Source organism: Stegostoma tigrinum, chromosome 11 (assembly GCF_030684315.1).
Source record: "Stegostoma tigrinum isolate sSteTig4 chromosome 11, sSteTig4.hap1, whole genome shotgun sequence".
NCBI classification, from domain to species: domain Eukaryota; kingdom Metazoa; phylum Chordata; class Chondrichthyes; order Orectolobiformes; family Stegostomatidae; genus Stegostoma; species Stegostoma tigrinum.
In genome coordinates this window covers 54,199,893-54,215,851 of record NC_081364.1, presented here as the reverse complement: position 1 = coordinate 54,215,851, position 15,959 = coordinate 54,199,893, and the positions used below count along the sequence as shown (strand labels likewise).

The 15,959-nt window shown below is 39.6% G+C and overlaps 1 long non-coding RNA gene across 1 annotated transcript in view; it reads left to right on the top strand.

The window, feature by feature from the left end:
- Positions 1–15,472, top strand: part of LOC132210212 (uncharacterized) — a 39,311-nt gene extending 23,839 nt beyond the window's left edge. Inside the window, exons 2-3 of the long non-coding RNA XR_009446446.1 lie at positions 14,666–14,726; positions 15,374–15,472. This is a non-coding gene — a long non-coding RNA (uncharacterized LOC132210212). The remainder of the gene's footprint in view (positions 1–14,665; positions 14,727–15,373) is intronic.
- Positions 15,473–15,959: the final 487 nt, after the last annotated feature.

Here is a 15,959-nt window from a genome sequence, read left to right as displayed (position 1 = left end):
GGACACCCCAGGTAAGGGGAGAGATTGAGAAGGAGAGCCCTTCACTGGCAATTATCAGCCAGTAGAGGAATTCAACTCAGGCTGTTGGTATCACTTTGGATCACAAACTAACTATCCAGCCAACCGTGCTACGTGGTTTTATTATACAATGAACTCTTCTATTAAATCTTTCTCTATTGAGAATTTTGTATGTTCAAAAACCAAAGTAACTTAAAAGCTTGATCAGAAGTATCTGTTGCTTCTTTTACCCCTTCATGAGCTATAATGCCATTAGCTATTGTACCAGTTGAACACAAAAGTATATTTACTTGTTCAGCTTCCTTCTAAGGAAGGAATTGTTTAGAAGGAATTCTACATTATAAGAATTGTTTTCTGTCCAATTCTGTGCCCTATTTGATCCATATATGAAGTTAAATTTTCCTGGTAATATCATTTCAACTACGAGATAGTAAAAACTGCCGATGCTGGAGTCAGAGATAACACAGTGTGGAGCTGGAGAAACACAGCAGGCCAGGCAGCATCAGAGGAGCAGGAAAGTTGATGCTTCGGGTTGGGACCCAAAGAAGGGTCAGCCTCCTGGCCTGCTGTGCTCCTCCATCTCCACTCTACGTTATCATTTCAACTACCATGTCTTCTTTTTGTAGTTGCTTACTTTCCTTGCTTTAAAGGCTTTTGCTTCTGTTGTACAGCAACCCTGATCCTATGTACTGCTGTACTAAGCGTTACTCCACCTCATCTGTAGCTAAAATGAAGGGTCCTGTCTTTTTCTAAGTTTCTACAGATGATCGCGAATCACAGCCTCAACAAATGGTACCCATCTCCTTCCTGACTATTGAATGAATCCCACAATCTGCAGCTTTAAAAAAAAGATTCCTGTTCCTTAGTGGCTCTATTAAATGAAGCCCAAAGTCTCCATAGTTAGCAATGATTCCTGCGCTCTATCTTTCTTTATCCAATCAATTCCACCGTTCATCATTGTATGAGATAAATCCAATCCCTTTATCAGATTTCCTGAGACAATACTCACAGACTACGGCACAACTAATCCACTTTACTCCACGTTTTTTATTACTATATGAGTCCCAGTCTTTGTCCTTTAAATACCTGCCTTCCATATTTACCACAGTTTAAAAAATAGATGTATCACATCTCTACTAGTCTCCAAACTTTCTTCTGCCATTTGATTTTAGCTTCTTAGGCTTCTAATGTTCCCTCTTTATCACTTTTATTCTGGCTTCACAATATTCCTAAATCTACAAACTCATTTTAAGTTGTTTCTGTGGCCCTTGTTCCACTTACTACTACCTGCTTACATCAGGGGTGATGCTTCAGTTGAGTTGTAAGTATTTACAGATTTCCCAGATTGCAAAGTGTGTCTTTTGTTTAAAAGTTTTCCTTTGCCCACCAGGGATTCCAACTTTACCCCCTGCAGCTGCAGCTATCTACAGCTCTTGCAACCACTGACTGTCTCCTCTAGCAGCATCACTCAAGCTGTCTGTGGAGAATCTTCAGAATTCTATGGCCGTCAACATTACATATCCTGCAGCTAAATGGAATCTGCATTGCTTGCTACAATGTTGTAGGATGAATCTTCATGACAGCCCATCGTGATATAATATCCATCTGGTAGATTTGCTTCCACTATCACATCTCTCCTGAGATGGGTATATGAAGCCCACTTGCTCTGGTGTAATAAAGGAAAACGACCTGGTAGCCTAATAACAAAGGATCCAAGAAGGCTCCAACACCGGGAGGCTCTCTACAGCAGATGAAAGCAAATCAAGAAAAGGCTCTTGTCTTAAACATGATGTGGTTTATTGCCTGATATCAACTGTGTTCAAGTTATTATAGTACGGTAGACATTGTCACATGAGACCAGATATTGGTTCTTACTCTTTTAAGATACAAAACTACTCTCTTGCATTCAAATCCATGTGGCCTCATCGTATTGGGAGGTGCTTAACGCACTCCCCAGCATGAACCCTCTTAGACCCTTACACTTTTGTAAAACAGCAAGATCTTGACAGGGTGCATGCACAAGGATGATTCCTCTTATGGGAGAGATTAAAATTTTTGGGGACGCAGTTTAAAATGAACGGGTCTTCCATTTAAGATGGAAAAGAGGACGATCTTTTGTCTCATATCAGGCAGCAAACAACGTTTTGTTTAAGACAAGAGCCTTTTCTTATTAGACTTCCTTTATTAGGGTCATGGATTTTGGGAACTCTCATCTCCGAAGAATGCTGGAGATGAGGTCATTGAATGGTTTTAAGGAGAGAGATCCTTGATGAATAAAAGAGTCAAAGGTTATTGGGGCTAAACATGAATATTGATCCAGGCCATAATCAGTTTAGCCATGATCTTATTAAATTATGGAACAGACTAGTCGGTTTAAATGACCTATGCCTGCTCCTCATTCATATGAAAGAAAAATAAACAAAAGGTTGATGCCTTTAGAGGTAGGTGGGCACCATTGGAGATGTTGTGCTTTATTTATCGCTCCAGTTTCATTTTGATTTAGTCCCTTTCCTCTCTCCCTACCTAGCCCTCATCTATGGCAGATTGCATCACCCTTAATGGGCTTTGTGTGTAAATATTTAATTGACTACACAGGTAATTTGAGTGGTGGTTAGTAGTTTAAAAAAGACTTTGGTGGTGGGACGTTAAGTTGTGCGTGATAGCACATCTGGGTACAAAAAAATAAACAAGAGGTAGTGTGAGGCTCATTATATTAGGCTACGGTTCTTGCTTTGGGATCTATCATGGGCTAGTAGGCGAACAGTCCTGAGTTGAAATCCCAGGTGACTCCTGGCAGTTGGAGAGCTGGGTATCTATTAGAGTTATAGATTTGGGGCTCTTCTGGCACAGTAGTAGTGTCTTTGCATGTGAAATGGCAGACTTGGGTTCACTCTTTAAGATTACATTGCTCTTAATAGGCTTTGCATGTAAATCTCTAATTGGCTGCATGGGTGGTTTACTCACGGTGGGTATTAGTTAAACACAAAAACAAAAATGCAATGATTTGGTGATGGAGCAAAAAAACATGTTCAGTTGTGTGTACGAGAAAAAAGAATAGCATAAACAAAAAGTTACACTTGGCCCTGTTTTCTGCAAACTAGTCCATACAAACGTATAAAGCTGGTGAAACTGAGTGTTCATACTCAATGTTAATGACAGACATTACCTCTGAGAAACTCCTTTTTAATTCCAAGTGATTTCTTCCTTTGTTACAACATTTTATGGTTGTACTATTACTGCATGTCGCTCGTGTTTCTCTGGTTTTAATGGGACCATTAATGCTATTAGTTACTTCTGTGGGAAGCTCAGTTATTTCATGAAGCCCTTGAATGTTTAGCACACGCTTAGATGCACAGACACGTGTGTTGAAGCCGCAGGTGACTTTGATTTCAGAAATTGTGTATTGAAGTCCAAGCCACTTGTTTGGATAACATGTCCATGATTAATAGAATTTCAGACAAAATTATTACATATGCATATTCTACTAATTGAAGCTTAAATTTAATGTCACAGGAAGTTAACTAATTTCCTGTTAAAGGCAATGTCATGCCCATCTTCAGTAACTGCCTTTCATTGTTTAATAGGCTTTTAGAATCATAGAATTGTACAATACAGAAGGAGGCCACTGAAACCATTGTGTGTCTACCCACTCCCAAAAGAGTTACCCAGCTCATCCCATTCTCTAGCCCTATACCCATCATCCTCTAATTTTCTCACTTTCAAATATATATTCAGCTCTCTTTTGAAACCTCCTCTGAAATCCACTTCCACTACTCTCCCAGGCAGTACATTCCAAACCTTAGCAACTCTCTGAGTAAAGAAGTATCTCCTCACCTCACTCCTAGCTTGCTGTCTGAAAATTGTGAAGTTATCACCCCCAGTTGCTGATATACCAACTATTGGATACAGAATATCGTTCTTTTTTCTGTCAAAATTGTTCATAATTTTGGTCGCCACATAATTTTTTCTCCAAGGACAATAAGCCCAATATGTCTTATCTTTCCTTGTATATAAAATGCTTCATTCTTGGTATCATTCTAGTAAATATCTTTTGAAATCTCTCGAGGCATTAACATCCTTCTGTAAATAAGGTGCTTATTAAGGATCTGAGCATAAAATTTCAAATGAGGTCTGACCAATGATTTGTGAAGATGTAGCATCACTTCCTTGCTTTTATACTCTATGTTCCTATTTATAAACCCAAGGATGCTATAAGACTTCTTAACAACTATTTCAGCTTGGCTGACCACTTTCAGAGAATCATACATGTGAACCCCATGGCTCCTCTGCACCTGTGCTACCCTCAAACTTGTACCATTGAGCCTGTATTCTCTCTCTGTGTTTCTCCTACCACAATGCCTCTGCCAGGAGTCTGCCCATTTGTCGTTTGTGTCAATGTCCCTCTGACGTTGCTCAGTATCATCCTCAGAATTCACATTTCTTCTTAGTTTAGTGTCAACTGCAAATATAGAGATTTTGTCCTCAACACCCATCTCTAAATTGTTTATACAAATCATAAAAAGCAAGGGCCCCAAGATTAATTGCTGAAAAGCTTTCAACTCATTTCTAATCTGAGGAATATCTGTCATTACCTACCTTCTGTCTTCTATCTTGTAGCCAACTTCTATTCCATGCTGGCAGGACCCATCAATCCCAAACATTTCTAATTTGCTAACCAACCTGCCATATAGCATTGTTTCAAAGGCTTTCTGAAAGTCCAAATATACAACATCTACAGCACTACCCTCATTCACTGCCTGTGTTAACTCATCAAAGAACTCAGTTAATTTTGTCAGACATGACCAGCCTTTGACAAGCCACATTGACTGTGTAGTATTAACTTAGTTTCCGTAAGTATGTATTTACCATTTCCATATTATTCCCTCCATCAGTTTTCCCATTACTGATGTCAAGCTGAGAGGTCTGTAAATTCATGGGTTATCTTTAGCCTCTTTCTTCAATAACAGCATCACATTTGCCTCCAATCGCTTGGGATTAATCCTATGTTCAGAAAGGCCTGGAAAAGTTTTGTCAATAGCCCTGCAATTTGCTCCCATCCAGGCCTGGAGACTACTCTACCTAGCATGCTGCCAGCCTTTTTAGCACGTCTTCTTTATCTATCACTATACTGCTCAGTTGCTCAACACACACATTTTCCATTAGGCCACTATCACAGTCTTCTAACTTAGTAAAGATGGAAGCCAAAACATTAATTTAGTACCCCTGCCATCTTCTTTGCATCTGTGAGATACTCACCTTGCTTGTTTCCAGTGGTCCAATGCACCACCCTTCACTAATCTTTTCATGTAAAACCACTTCTAATCTGGTTTATGTTTCTAGGATCAATCCTAATTTGTGCCCTTTTAGTCTTGAATCATTGACCATTCCCGTGTTCACTTGTTTTATTTCCCATGATATTTTTGAATTGTACAATCTCCTTACACTATAATCCTCTTCACACAGCTTGATGTTAGCTATGCATTTCATATTCCATAAAATGCCTTATTTGATACTGTTCATGAATAGCATAAATAATAGAAAAATGAAAACAGATCCCAGTATGTGTCCAATAATTACTGGGCCCCATTCTTCCCAGAACCATTTATCATTACTTGTGGCTGCCTGTCATCAACAGTTTTTAAAGCAGTGTGTAACCTTTCATTTATTCCTTGAACCTGTATTCGCTGCAGAAACCTTTATCATTGAAATGTTGATAAATCTGTAAATTCAAATGCAACATTTTGTAGCCATTGGATATTCGTTCTTCTCAATGTAATCACATTCATAAAAAAAATCCAGTAGACTTGAGGGGTTTGCATTATTATTTCTAAAATCACGCTACCTCTTTCAATTTGCTTGTGCATTCTCTAAAGAAATTGTTGAAACCCCTTGAATGGAATTTTCCTCTGGACTTTAGGGTATCTAACATCAAGCCAAAATAATAATTCTGAGCTTGCGCCTGTCATGAGTCAGATCAGGGGAGTGATTTTTTTGGTATCTGGCTTTCTAATTGACCACTGAGTTCAACTAAGGATGGTGTGTGGGCTCCCCAGAAGTGCCTGGTCAATTAAAGAATCAGCACCTCAGGTGTTTTAGCAAACCAGGAGGGAGCGGTAGGTGCAGTTACAGCTGTTTGGAGAATATAGGCACCTCAAAAATAGGAATATACTTTGCCCCAGCCAGATACCAGGTAAAGTCCCTGTTACATAGACATGCTGCTCTTTTCAGAGAGCTGGTCAGGTTACCCAGAGGGTCAGAGCTTGGATCCAGTCTGGAACCAGCTGTGGAGGTAAGAACATCTTCAATAAGATGTTCCTGTTCAGATTTACCATTCATCTATCTGGTATATAATTCCTGGTTCCAAACAAAGCACCAACATAACAGTTCCATAATTTGTTAAGTTTGCCAGATAGAATACTCCAAATTGTTATGTTCCTGGGTGAGGCGGGGGTAAATTTGCTCTGTTTCTTCTTCACCCACACCTTTGGGGGGATAGTAGCAAGATTAATTTAAAAATGGACCCTTTCCCTTCTGGATACCTTTCTCCCAGGCTCATGTGGTGTTATCTTTTAAAAGAAGTTAATCTAACCAGGCTTTCTTGAGCTAATAAAGGCTGAGCTTCCAGCCGCCTGCCACATCAGCACACCCACTGAGTTCCCTGGCTAACATTTCTGTCTCAGGCTTGCTGCAGTGCACCAGTGAAACTCAGCACAAGCTGGAAGAAAAGCATTTCATTTTCCACCTGAGGACACTGCAGCCTTCAGTACTCAATATCAGTTTCTCTAATTTCCACATCTTTACCCATCCCTCACCCAATGGGCTACTTTCAGCACCGTCAACCCATTTTCACCTACTTTTAGTCCACATTGCAGCTTTCCTTTCTCCCTGGCTTGTTGTCATCCATCCTGTATCTGTTGAACTGTTTTTCTGTCTCTCTGGACTCCATCTCCACCTATCCGCTCAATCTTCTTCCCCATCACCCCCTGTCTTTAGCGCCATAACACCTTTTCTGTTCTGGCTTAACGCTTCTTTCTTTACACAGATGTTGAATTTCTCCATCAATTTCAGTTTTTCTGGTCAGCCCCTAGTTACCTTTGTAGTTTCAACAGAATACAGTTCAGCCTGTTTAAACCCTTAGGTGTAACATTTCATGATTCTCTCTTATACAGCCAGTTAATTTACATTCCCAACCATTTTTGTTTGTATCAGCTCTCTCTTAAAATAAAAACATACATGGAATTAAGAGTTAAAAATGTTCATAGTACTAAGGGTTTCTGACTCAGCATCAAAAATGTTAAAGGGATTAAACGAAGTAAGACTTTTAAAGTTAGTGCAGATAGACCTCTGGTTAGAGGCAAAATTGCTTGTTGCCAGCTACTGGCTCCAATGTTTCCACACCAGCCAAAGCAAGACAACCCCCCTTGAGGTATTGGCTTTCCCAATGCCAGTGGGAGCTTGGCTCACCACCAGCAACATGCCAGAGAATGCTTTAAATGGCACTGACCGGGGCTCTTAAATATCAAATAAAAACAGAAAATGCGGGAAAGATTCAGCAAGTTCACCAGCAGCTTTGCTAAAAGAAACTTAGATTCAAATTTCAGGTCAATAGCCATTTGTCACACTCTTAACAGAATATATGATACCCTACTGAGTATTTCAGCCTGTTCTTTTTTATTCTGGATTTTGAGCACATTCTTGTTTCTTTGCTCATGGGATATAGGCATTACAGTCTGGGCCAGCATTTATTCCCCTTCACTAATTGCCCATTAGTCTGAGTGATTTGTTAGGACCACCTCAGAAGGTTGCTAGGAGTCAACCGCATCGCTGGTACGTCTAGAATCACATGTAGACCAGACCAGATAGCAATGACAGATTTCCTTCCCTAAAAGACTCTAGTGAATCAGATGAATCATTTTCTTAGGGTTTGAGGTATAAGGAGAGGCTGGATAGGCTGGGACCTTTTTCACTAGAGCATAGGAGGTTGAGAGGTGACCTTATAGAGGTTTATAAAATAATGAAGGATGTTGATAAGGTGAATGGCAGGTACCTTTTCCTTCAGTTGGTGGATTTCAAGACTAGGGTAATTTTTTTAAGGTGAGAGGGGAAAGATTTAATAAAAGATACGAGGGGCAATTTCTTCACACAGGGAGTGATTTGTCTGTGGAATGAACTTTCAGGAGAACTGGTGGTTGCAGGTACAGTTACAATGTTTAAAGACATTTAGATTAGTACATGAGTAAGGAATTTTTGTGGAAGGATATGGGCCAAGCGCTGGTAGGTGGGACTAGTTTAGTTTGGGATTGCGGTCAGCATGGACTGGTTGGACTGAAGGGCCTGTTTCCGTGCTGTTATGGCTCTATGCTTAAATGACAGTTGACAAAGGTTACACAGTTGTCATCAGGCCAGCTTTAAATTTTGGGTTGTTATTGAATTCAACTTCCATCATCTGCGGCAGTGGGATTTGAACCCACATCCACAGAACATTAGCTTGCAGTACACTACCTGGTATTAAAGTACCTACTATTAAATGTGTCAAGGTGCATCAGGCAGCTGGTCCAAATACAGACCTGCCTCAAAAGGGTCTAGGCCCGAAAAGTCAGCTTTTGTGCTTCTAAGTGGCTGCTTGGCCTGCTGTGTTCATCCAGCTCGACGCTTTGTTATCTCGGATTCTCCAGCATCTGCAGCTCCCTTGATCCCTGCCTCAAAGGTAGCTGGGGAGCAACAGAAACATTCAGACACATTTCCCAGCCAATTTCCATGACTCTCTCGTCTCACACTGGGGCTGCGAAAATTCTGCCTCAAATGATTTCTCTGCCATGATATTTGTCTAACTGTAACTTGTGGAATTGTATCCTGCTGTTTTCTCATATGATTGTGGTGGCATAAATCACCTTCTGCCCTACGTAAAACCTATATCCAAAATGAAGGGCCTGATATTAATCCGAGTTTTTATCCTTTTATCATCGATTCCCTAGAGATTTTAATGGTTTTTATCTGATATGGAGCTTGGTAATTCTTGGCCCATCAAACGTAACCAAATTGCCCAGTTCGATCCAACATTCTTCTCCTTCATTCTTTGCAATGGAATTCTATGTGAATCAACTTGTTTAAGGAACACTGAAGCAAATAGTAGAATGAAAGGGCATATTAGTGAAATCTTTGTGAGCCACTACTTATAACATGTCAGACTTTTAACTCCTCAACTCGGATTGAAGGTCCTCAAGTTGCAAACGCTGACGACAGAGATGTTCACTCTGGCTCGCATTGGTGTCCAGCAGCTACTACATGTTGCAGCAGGAACACATCACCTGTCCTGCCATCACTATCATATTTGATTTGACTTGTAAATTAATTACTCCAGATATCACTTCACTGTAAGTTACTTTTTATAAAACTAAAAAGAAAATAAAACACCCATATCAATCTAATATTTAAGATGTTATTTTTAAGAAAAGAGAGGAGAAAATTATTAGAAACCAAAACAGGAACTACAGTCCTTACTTTTGCTTGAAAGACTAAAAGTATTCACCAGTCGCACTCACTGACCAGCTTCTTGCCATGCACTTGCATCACAATGTGGTTTGTGATGTCACTCCACTGCTGGTTTTGCTGTGGATCAGCTTCATGACCCATGCCTTTTATTCTCTTCCACTTACTCCTCACTCTAGAGAGTTTACACGTTAGTTAAAGCGCCTCTGTCCTGAATTTCCTCTTGAATCCAAATTTCATAGGTCATCATAGAATCCCTACAGTGTGGGAACGGGCCTTTCAGCCCAATAAGCCCACACTGACTCTCAGAGCATCCCACCCAGACCCACCCTCCTCAACACTACGGGCAATTTAGCATGGCTAAGCTACCTAGCCTGCATATTTTTGGACTGTGGGAGGAAACTGGAGCACCTGGAGGAAACCCACGCAGACATGGGGAGAATGTGCAAACTCCACACAGACAGTCACCCAAGGGTGGTATTGAACCTGGGTCCTCAGCACTGTGAGGCAGCAGTGCTAACCACTGATCCACCATGCCACCCCAATTCCCAGCAGTACAGTTCATAACTCACTTGGCCTTCATTTCATTCTGCTGAAGTTGTGCTCTGATCATGCTCCTCACAAACATATTTGGGAAAGTAGCATTATTGTTGAAATCCTGGTGACTGAGATAACACTTGTCCTTGTAAGGAGCATTATTTACACACCATAATACCTTAGAAATCAAATCATTGAGAGATTATCTGAGCAGTGATTTTAAGCAACAATGGATGTACAACTTTATTGGACTGAAAATGCTATAATCACAAGTACATTGTAATTTGATGGCTTATGACTGACATATTTTCAGATTCTGAGACTTCACAAAGGCAAATTATAAATAAACCACAAAGTTCTGTCCTGAATTCCAATCAACCACATGCTGACAAGTGCCAGGATCAATCCCAAAGAGAAAGCAACAGAATGATCTTGAGAGGAGCTCTATTCACCACTCTTTCTCTGCATTACAGAATGCTACTGAGTCTCCGAGACAACGCCAACAAGTGGCTGATTATTCAAGGTAAAATTTACCTTGCACTGATTACTGGAATGGGATTTACATTGTAATACACATTAATATTGAGTCTCTTGGTTTTTGTGCCCTTGAGCAACACTGAAAATGAAATCTCAGGCTGGGTTTTACCAGTTCTTTGGGATAGGTTTTGAGATGGCAATATGGTGCTGGCAAGTGGCATGCTTGTTATCTTGCTGCTGCTATGTAAACTTTCCAAGTGGCAATAAAGGTGACAGATAGCCTTTTCACACAGGCTCCAATTGGGCCATTTAATAGGTGAGTTAAGTTTCTCTTCCCACATTTATTGGCATTTAACTTGCATCTCTCCACTATAAGGGGAGACCACGAGACAAACGTTGGCAGTCTCCCAGCGAGTCCTGAGAGCAGAACACTCCTTTATGGTCACTCCTTGGCTGAGGGCAATGTTTCTTGGCACCAATGGTACCAGCGTCTCTTGCATTCCCAGTCCAATATACTGCCCCACCTCACCATGGCCTACCTGACTGACCCAAGCACCCCAGCCCCACTTTCCTAATTGTGAAGGCTGTAATTGTTAGGACCTTGGGGCTTTCTTGCGATGATGTTAAGGTGCTGCAAATCACTTGAGTGTAAATACCACAGTGTGCGCAAAATTAGGAGCATGAGCCGGAACTCTGTGCCAAAGTAGAGTCCATTATATCCATGATTACCACGTCCAGCAGTAATTAGCCTTAATACATATTATATAGGATTATTTTGAAGCCTAAGCCTGAGCAGAAACCTTGATTTTCCCTTCTCCTTGACTAGTCTGTGTAGAATGCAAACTCATAGTCCGGATTCAAACTATATTATAAGGAGTTACAACTGGATGAGAAGGAGTGAATAAGTTCCCTTCCTTACAACCTTCTCAACTGATCACAACAAACATTTAATTGTTTTCTGCGTGTGGTTATATCCTTCTATAATTAAAATATAGCTAACCCTTTTTACTATAAGCAATATGAAACCAATCATAAGGCTTTCTCAAGTCAAAGAAGGAGTCATTTTATTACCTGCTACATAGGGCATATGGTCTTCAGGAAGTCATAAGAATCTACACAAACACATACAAACCTAAAAATGGATAGTGGCCATTAAAACAGATAGTAAAAGAAAATACAGTTTAGAATGCTAATGGATGTGCTTGGGGCATAAGATTAGATACCTAGAATAACACAGGTTTTTAAAAGCATGGGAAAAGGTGTATCTGTGCTGGCCATCAAGCATCTGTCTATTCCAGTTTCATTTTCCAGCAGTTAGGTCATAGCTTTGTATGCTATCGTGTTTCAAGTGCTCATATACATACCCCTTAAACGTCTTGAGGCTTCCTGTCTCTAACACCATTTAGGTAGTAGGTTCCTGATACTCATCATCCTCAGGATGAAATTTCTTTCCCCAAATCTACTCTCATCTCCCGTTCCTTATTTTACAACTGTCCCCCTGACTATTGACTGCTCTACAGAGGGAAAAAGCTTCTTCCTATCTATTTTTCCATACTTAACAAACCTTTGTATACCTCAATCAGATCCTCCATCAGCCTTTCCTGCTCTAAGGAAAACAACCCGAGCTTATCTAGTCTCTCCTCATAGCTGATAGTTTTGAACTCAGACCATGGTTGGTTAGTTAGTTTTTTGAATTGTTAACGATGATGGATATTGCGGTTATCTTTTAAGTTCTAGGTTCAATGATGTGTCTTCCCAGTCAGTGCTTTGGTACCAGCCACCTGAGAGGGAACTGCATTTAGTTCCACATCTATAATTCCATCCCCCATGAGTTTCTCATTGGTTCTTTGTTTAAAAATAATTCCAGTCTACGAGAGTGCCAGCTGTTAAGTTGGACAGTGGAACTGAAAGATTAATTCTGTGCACTTTATGTTATTGTGACAAGAACGCATTTTCAACTGGTTACCCTGTCCTGCAGAAGCAACCACGGCAGTGATCGCTAACAAGCTACAACCCTGGATTGCTTTGACTGCTGAAGCTGGTTTGACGTCCCCCTATTTTTGGACCTGACAGCAGTTTCACCTGCTGGCAGTACTAAATTCAGCTCTCATTTCAGAAGGCCACCTCCATGTATGCTATTTGGGATTAATTACATTCTACCCACTGTGTTGAACTGTCAGACACTTCTGCATGCATCTTGATCCGAAAAACATTGTAACTAGGGAACACAGTTAGCTGATTGATACATTTGTTATCTCCACTAATGATGGATGGTGAATAATAAACATACTTCTTCCCACTGCTTCAATCCAGAAGGCATGTTGCCATTCCTTCACTGTTGCTGGGTCAAAACTCTGGGACTGTCTGTCTAACAGCACTGTTGGTGCACCTACATCACAGAGACAACAGTGTAATAGTAATTCCCACTGGTGTTACCCAATGTATGATAGTAATAAAAACAGAAACCACTGGGGTAGTTCAGCAGGTCTGAAAGCTTCTGTGGAAAGAGAAACAATCAAACATCTGATCTGATCTGACTCTTCTTTAGGTCAGTTCTACAGAAGAAACATACTGGATGAATAAACATTAGCTTTGTTTTCTCTCCATAGATGCTGCCAAACACGTTTTCTGTTTTTATTTTAGTTTTCGAACATGCATGGTATTTTCCTTTTTATGATAGTTTAATGGTAATAATATCTGGGATGCCTTTGATAGATCCATTGCCACTAATCCTCCTTAATGGTATCAGTCCTAGTTACATTTACCAAATACGGAAGTATGCTTAGATTGGTGAAATAGCTGAAGATGGTTGGGCCTTGGACACTATCCTGAGGATCTCTTCCTGTGATACCCTGGACCTAAGATGACTAACTTCCAAAAACCACAACATTCTTCATCTTAGCTCCTGATTAGTCCTGAACATTCTGATATGTGGAGTTTTTTTTGTAGGTCTGCTTTAAGGTACTAATTGTCTGATACAAAACCTCTTCCAAATTTTCTTTCAGGTTGTTAAATATGTAATACTAATTATTTCACATACATCTGGTAATTCCAGCAACCCTCCCCAAGTCTCTGTTGTTATAAATGGCTGATGAGTTGGTTGGGCTGAAATAAAAACACAAAATTCTGGAGGAACTATTAAGGTCTGATAGCGTCAGTTCAGTGCTGAGGGAGATTCTTATCAGACAGCATTAACTCTTTACCTCTTCACAGATTTTCTGTTTTTATTTCAGAATTTTAGAATCTGCAGAATTTTGTTTTGGTTGGTTGGACTGAAAGTTTACTGCTTCAGTGTGAAATGTATAGTTTGTCACTATTCTGGAATTTGCCATACCATTGATTTCCCAAATGCCCTTTGCAGGGGACATCTTGGCACCTTATATTATGTGGCACTGGGCTACTTTAGATTACCATCAGCATTCCTTTGATATTGAGAGGTGTTCTACCTGAACTAGAGATTAGAGTTCCATTTTCTTCATCCCAGGGAATTTTATTGCTCATAAACTAATACTGGTCCCTGCGTCAAGTTTGAAATTTGTTGGATGACTATTATAACTGAGTCACATATTACAACTAGGAAAAGTTGATTCCCATCTGCCAAACGTGGCATATCATCATAAAGGGTTATATATTCCAATTGATGGAAGTCTTGGTATTCTGGGCTTTCATTCAAAGATAACAAGGTGTAAAGCTGGATAAACACAGCAGGCCAAGCAGCATCAGAGGAGCAGGAAGCCTGATGTTTTGGGCCTAGATCCTTCTTCAGAAATGGTTGATTGTAATATACCTGAAAAAAAATGAAGCATAAATTCCAATGACAATTCTGTCTTGTATTAGTTTTTTTTCAAAATTATCTTAATCACAAAATTTGATTCATTAATAAACATGTCCAGCAAGTTCTCTTGGAAGACATTCTTTTGTTATACCATACTCTCTCTTTTATGCAATTGATTCTGAATGCAAAATAATTGTCAAGTGCTCTTACAATATCATCAAGGGAATCTGTTTCAACCCCAGTGTTCAGTTTAAAACATGATTTCCGTTGGACTTAGAGAATAAAGAAATTAGTTTGTTTGTAGTCTCAAAACTTCTTTGGTAAACCTGAAGTAATTCAGTGTTGCATTTTTTTTCCCTCTTTCCACAGGATGAGGGCATCACTGGCTACGTCAGCATTTGTTATCCATCCCTAATTACCCAGAGGGCAGGTAAGTCAACCACATTGTTGTTGGGTCTGGAGTCACATGTAAGCCAGACGAGGTAAGATGGGCAGTTTCCTTCCCTAAAGGACATTGGTGAACCAGATGCATTTTTCTGACAATCGCAATGGTTTCATGGTCATTATTAGACTCCTAATCCCACATTTTTAAAAATTGAATTCAAATTGCAGTAGTGGGATAGAGCCCATGTCCCCAGAACATTACCTGGGTCTCTGGATTTACAGTCCAGTGCTAATACCACTAAGTCATCACATAAAATGTCTTTTCATTTGGTCCAATTTAATTTTCTGTCTGAAGGATTTGTGATTTTAAATGAGCTTAGAGCTGTAATAATTTTCTTCATTGTCATTGTTATTTATTTTTTATGTGATTGTGTCTCTTAATTATTTATTTGAAAGCTGTTGCAGGATTTAATTTTATTTTTGTAGACCTCACTAAGTTTACTGATATGTCTTTTAAATTGTATAATCACGTCAATTGTTTTATATGTTGTACTATGTAAGTTATGTAACATTGTAATTATGCTCTAATTATTGTATAAAGAAGAGGAATTGTTAATCAGGCCTTATTATTGAGAAGCTTTGTTTTTTTTAAATGAAGATTTATAACTTCTATCTTCGTTTCCTTTTTTTCAGAAATTTCCTCTAATGGCACCTGATTAAACTTCTAAATGTTTCAGAATTATCCATATATTTGTGCTAAAAATGATTTTCAATCAGTTTTAAGATCATTGAAAAGCTTCAAAATAAAGAAAGACTATTTTTATTTTCTCCCAAGATGTGAATTTGTGCTGTTTTCCCCCTAGTCTTGGAAATCTTTGCATCATTTTTAACAATATGGATGATCTGCTCACTTTCTGCTTCTTCTCCAAGAGATTCACCCCATTTTAGATTTTACCTGGCCTTCAAAACTGTTTTTTTCACAGTTTTCATTATTTCTCATAATTAAAATGTTCAATATTCCACCAATGCAGCTATTTCTTTCTCTAACAGAAACTGACTGGCTCTCTGCACTTTTGAACTCTTAAACGTTTCAAGGCATACTCACAGATTTCCAGCGGACTTTGTTTTTCCTTCATTGCACTGTATGTGGCCTTAGTAGAGCTGAAGATTTCTCCAGGTTAGCACTCTGATCAAAATCGACATCGTTGTGACAGTGGTACCCACTACTGCTATCATGGTATACGTGTTCTTTGGAACCATCTAGGATGCCTCGGATAGA